A 6010-nucleotide genomic window follows, 5' to 3' on the forward strand; every position below is an offset into this window, starting at 1 on the left:
ACCTCCAAGCTGGGACCCGGGGTGAGGAAAGAAGAGGGTTTCCAAAGGTGGGGAAGGGGACCCTGGCCGAACACGGAGACGGCCATCTCTGAGGGCTTTCACTGACCCACCAGCTGTTCATTTTTGTTTTTAAAGGGTTATGTGTGGTGTCACAGATGCCAAAGAAGAGTGTTTCAAGGAGAGGGGGTGAAGGATACACCAGATGTTGCCTGGACGTCCAGAAAGATAAGGACTGAGACGTGTCGCTTGGAGATAGCAGGGCTGCTGGAAAACGTCCCCTGGGAGAGGCTTCTGTGGGGTGGCGGGAACAGAAATCAGGCTGTAGCAGGGGGAGAGTGAGCAGTGTAAGGAGAGGAGACAGACAAGGCCACTTTCTGCGAAGGTTTTTGGGTGGAGGGAGGCAGAGAGCAGGAGAGCAGGGTTGAGGAGGGCTGGGGGAGGGACGGGTGACTGAAGGGAAGGACCCTGAGGGGAGGAGGCTCAGCTCTCAGGCAGCAGGGAGGGGAGGGTGGAGCACCTTCAGATTCTTTTCCGGTATTACTTTTTCGTTCCTTTTGGGAAATGAGGGATTCTCCTTGACACAGTAAATAGATGGGGAAAAAAATGGAAACAGTGATAGACTTTATTTTCTTGGGCTCCAAAATCACTGTGGATGGAGAATGCAGCCATGAAATTAAAAGACACTTGCTCCTTGGAAGAAAAGCTATGACAAACCTTGACAGCATAGACATCACTTTGCCAACAAAGGTCCATATAGTCAAACCTATGGTTTTCCCAGGAGTCATGTAGGGATGGGAAATTTGGACTGTAAAGAAGCTGAGTGCTGAAGAATTGATGCTTTCGAACTGTGGTGTTGGAGAAGACTCTTGAGAGTCCCTTGGACAGCAGGGAGATCCAACCAGTCCATCCTAAAGGAAATCCACCCTGAATATTCATTGGAAGGACTGATGCTGAAGCTAAAGCTCCAGTACTTTGGCCACTGATTCGAAGAGCTGACTCATTGGGAAAGACCTTGATGCTGGGAAAGATTGAGGGCGAGGGGAGAATGGGGTGAAAGAGGATGAGATGGTTGGATGAAATCACCATCTCAATGGACATGAGTTTGAGTAAACTCCGGGAGTTAGTGAAAGACAGGGAAGCCTGGCGTGCTGCAGTCCACGGAGTTGCAAAGAGCTGGATTTGACTTAGCAACTGAACACTGAACAACAACTCTTCGACCAGCTGATCACCAGGTGCAAAGGTCTGCCCATCCAACTCCCATTGGGCTGTGGGGGTTGTGACGGCTGCCCCCGGGCAGGGCTGTCTTCCAAGGCTGTTCCCCAGCATAGAAGACTACAGTCTAAGGCAGCCCCCAAGCCTGCACTAAGCACCTGAGTGAATGAATAGCTGGGGGCAGTTGACGGCTGTGAAGTGAGGAGGGCAAGTGGCTGTCTTGGGAGGAAGGGGAGTCCAGGAAGGAGATGGGAGGGATGCAGGGCCTGGGAGACAGTGTGTCCATCCTGAAGGTCAGAGGAGGGTGGAGGAGGTGGCCCAGGCTCCCCGGTGAGAGCTGGAGGGCGTGACTAACGAGGCAGCTTAGACAACAGCCTAGTCCCTAGGGGCAGAGGTTTGGCAGTGAAGGGCAGGAAGGTGGGAGAAATGGACTTTTGTGGCGATTCCTCTCTTGCCCCAGGCCATGCCAGATGCCTTGCAACCTCTCCTCTTGTTTAATCTCATTAATTCTCACCAGTAGCCCTGGAAGATGATGTTGATGATGAAGATGACTGCTGTTGGTGGTCTCACTTTATAAATAAGGAAACCGGAGTAGACTACCAATTGGCACTTACCAAGAGCATTGCCAATGACCCAAGGACAAAGGCATTTGCCATCCGCCTCCACAGAGATTCCCTGTGACTCAAATGGTAAGGAATCTGCTTGTGATGCAGGAGACCAGGGTTCGATCCCTGGGTTGGGAAGTTCCTCTGGAGAAGGGAATAGCAGTCCACTCCAGTATTCTCACTCCAATACTCTTGCCTGGAAAATCCCATGGACGGAGGAGCCTGGTAGGCTGCAGTCCGTGGGGTCGCTAGAGTCGGACACGACTGAAGCGACTTAGCAGCAGCAGCAGCAGCCAGTATTCTTGCCTGGAGAATTCCATGGACAGAGAAGCCTGGCGGGCTACAGTCCGTTCAGTTGCAAAGAGTCAGACACGACTGAGCGACGAACACACACCTCTACAGGGACTGAACCCTGTGCTGCTCTAGCTGTTGACCTTCAACAACCCCCGAGGGAGTTCAGGGTGGAGGGAGGCGCTCTGTGCTCCAGGGAATCTGGTGGGACAGGTCTTTAGGTAGTTGGATGTTTTTAGGAACAGATTTTATGATCGCAATCCTTGCAGTCTCCTCATATTTAGAGAAGCACTAAATCCTTTCATGGTGGCCTCAGAGCCTCATGAATAACAAAAACCTTTTGGAAAATGAGTGCTTCATGGTATTGACTCCCCCTTCACCAAAACCTTGTATATTGACCTTCCCCCACTGCCACTTTGGAGCAGTCTCTCAGAGCTATCTAAGATGCTGCCTCCAGGGCTGCAGTCCTCATTTTGACCCAAATAAAACTTAACTCACAACTCTCAAGTTGTATAACTTTACTTCCCTGGTGGCTCAGATGGTAAAGCATCTGCCTACAATGCGGGAGACCCAGGTTTGATCCCTGGGTTGGGAAGATCCTCTAGAGAAGGCAATGGGAACCCACTCCAGTACTCTTGCCTGGAAAATCCCATGGATGGAGGAGCATGGTACACTACAGTCCATGGGGTTGCAAAGAGTCGGACACGACTGAGCGACTTCACTTTCTTTCTTTTCTTTCTTTCTAAAGTCACAAAGGATGGAAGTAGCAGAGAGGATGTTTAAACCCAGGCCAGTCTGATTCCAAAGCAGGCTCTGTCCACCACCCAGGGAGACCAAGGAAGTTCTAAGCAGGAGAGAGCCTATAATTGGGGGCAGCCCCCAGGGAGAAGGACACTGCTGTGGGGCAGGAATAGGGCACCGGGCCTTCTCAGGCCTCCTGAGGGCCTAGGTGATATCACCTCCTCAGGGGACTACTGGGCCCACCTCCCAGGCCTGGTCTGGTGTCCAGCAATCTCCCGCAGCCTAGGGGTGGTTGGACCCAAGAATGAGGAGTGGCCAAAGAGACAGGGCATGGGGTAACATGGTGGCGGGGATCCCTGAAAGAGCTGACCATGAAGTCTGACCATGAAGTTCAATGTGGGTGAGGAGACAGAGAAGCCAAAATAGGCTGGGGGGTTGAACTCTGCCCTTCCCCGCTCTGTGGATCCCCTTGCCCCACCCCTGCATGCGTCCTTGGCTGGCAAATACTCTTTCCTCCCCCAGAAACCTCCTTACCTCCTCCTCCTTCAAGGGCAAGTTCAGAAGCCCCCTCTATCTACTTTGACCACCCTTCCTCCCACCCTTAGTTCCCTCTCTGGTCCCTAGAGTGCTAGAAACCAAATTTTCTGACCCAGGAATGGGATGCAGGCTTAAGATTTATTCATTCCAGTTTACTGACATTCCCTCTATGGTCTCACCCAGTTTCATCCAGCTTTAAATACCATTCATACCTGATGCGCTGAAATTGATATCTCCAGGCTGGACCTCTCCCCTGAGTTCCAGCCTCTGATTACTCCACATCTCCTTGTGAAAGTCTAAAAAGACATCTCAAACCTGATGTGGCCAAAACTGAAGTCCTGGTCTTCCCCTTCCCCACCTACCTTCCTCCTTTCAAAGTTGTCTGCATCTCAGTGGAAGGCACTCCATTTTTCCAACAGCACAAGCTAAACACCTTGAAGATGTCTTGGTTCTTCTCTTTCCCCCACACCCCATATCCAGTCCATCGGGAAGTCCTTGGATCTTCCTTTAACATGCGTCCATGTCCTGAACCCTTCTCCCACCTCCACTGCCACTCAGCTGGGGCAAGCACCATCACTCTTGTATGGATTACATCAGTGGCCTCTGCACTGCCCTGCCATTGACCTTGCCTCTACACTCTTATCAACCCAGCAGCCAGGTGGTCCTATGAGCACATAACCCAGGCCTTCTACTCCTTCCAGACTCTCTAATAGCTCACTCGAATTCCAGCCAAAGTGTTTTAAAATCTACAAGCCTGGGCTTCCCTAGTAGCTCAGTAGTCAAGAATCTATCTGCCTGCCAATGCAGACGACACAGGTTTGATCCCTGATCTGGGAAGCTCCCACATGCTTCAGAGAACTAAACCCATGCGGCACAGTTACCAAGCCTATGCGCTAGAGCCGGGGAACCGCAACTACTGAAGCCTGTGTGCCTGGAGCCCATGCTCTGCAATAAGAGAAGCCACTGCAGTGGGAAGCAGCGCAACTGGAGAGTAGCCCCCGCTTGCCGCAGCTAGAGGAAAGCCTGAAAATCAAAAAGACAGCATAGCCCAAAATAAAGAAATAAATAAAATTATCTTAAAAAAAAAAAAAAAACCCTACCAGCCCTAAAGAATCCTCCTCTAACTTGTCTGATTTTCACTTCCACCCTTCTCCCGCTGGCCCACTTTGCTCCAGCAAAGTTGTGCTCCTTGTTAGTTCCTCAGACATTCCAATCGTGCTCCTACTGGGGAGTTTTGGACTACCTGAACCCCCAGCCTGGAACGCCCTTCTCCTAGACGGCCTCCGGACTTTCTGCCTCCCCTCCTTCAGATCCTGACTCAAATGTCACTTCTTGTTTGCCTTCTCCGAACGTTTTAGTTAAAACTATAAACCTGGAGACTTCCCTGCTGGTGCACTGGCTAAGACTCCGTGCTCCCAATGCAGGGGGCTCAGGTTCCACCCTGGTCATCGAACCTGATCCCACATGCCTCCACTAAGACTTCACATGCTGCAGCTAAAGATCTTGCAAGTCAGAACTAAAGATCCCATGTACCACAACTAAGACCTGATGCAGCCAAATAAATAAATATTAAACAAAATAAAAACAAATTTTGACTTTCCACATCTGTCTTCCTGTTTCATTTTCCTGCATATAACATATATCATCCAACATGATATGTATTTTACTGGTTCATTCATTTAGTTTATTATCTGCCTCTTCCTTCTAGATTACAATTTCTATGAGGGCAGTCCCTTTTCTGTTTGTTGTTTTCTTTGCTGCCTGCAACAGTGCTTAGCACATGATGGGCACTCAACAAACGCTGCTTGAGTGGCTGTTTGGGGGCCACCCCTGTGCTGTGTTGAGGGAAGGACAAGGAGTAAAACCTGACAAAGCCTGTGAGGCTTGTCTTGGGTGGCGGTTTTCTGATTTCCATGAGTACGACCCTATTTGGGGAGCACTTAGAAGCGAATATTCTGCCTCCACTCCTGGAGATTCTGGGGTAGGCCCCAGGGCATGCACAGTGCGCAGGTTCCCCAGGTGATGGTGATGCAGGTCAAGTGGGGGTCACACTGGTCTGCTGGGATAGACTGAAATGAATGATGTCCAGGATGCCGGCTGTCTGTTTCACATCACCTTCCACTCCCTAGTATACATGCCCACCTCCCCTCTGAAGTGTAAGTTCTGGACTGGGACGGCAGGTTGTTTCTTTCTGTGTCCCCTGGGCTCTGCATAGCATTAGTATGGTCCTGTGCTGTGCTTAGTTGCTCAGTCATGTCTGACACTTTGCGACCCCATGGACCATAGCCGGCCAGGGTTCTCTGTCCATGGGGATTCTCTAGGCAGCAATACTGGAGAGAGTAGCCATGCCCCCCTCAGGTATGGTCCTGCTGCTGCTGCTGTGTTGCTTCAGTTGTGTCCAACTCTGTGCGATCCCACAGACAGCAGCCCATCAGGCTCCCCCGTCCCTGGGATTCTCCAGGCAAGAACACTGGAGTGAGTTGCCATTTCCTTCTCCAAGGCATGAAAGTGAAAAGTGAAAGTGAAGTTGCTCAGTCGTGTCCGACTCCTCGCGACCCCATGGACTACAGCCCACCTGGCTTCTCCGTCCATGGGGTTGTCCAGGCAAGAGCACTGGAGTGGGG

The sequence above is a fragment of the Bubalus bubalis genome, chromosome 5 (genome assembly GCF_019923935.1).
Source record: "Bubalus bubalis isolate 160015118507 breed Murrah chromosome 5, NDDB_SH_1, whole genome shotgun sequence".
NCBI lineage: Eukaryota > Metazoa > Chordata > Mammalia > Artiodactyla > Bovidae > Bubalus > Bubalus bubalis.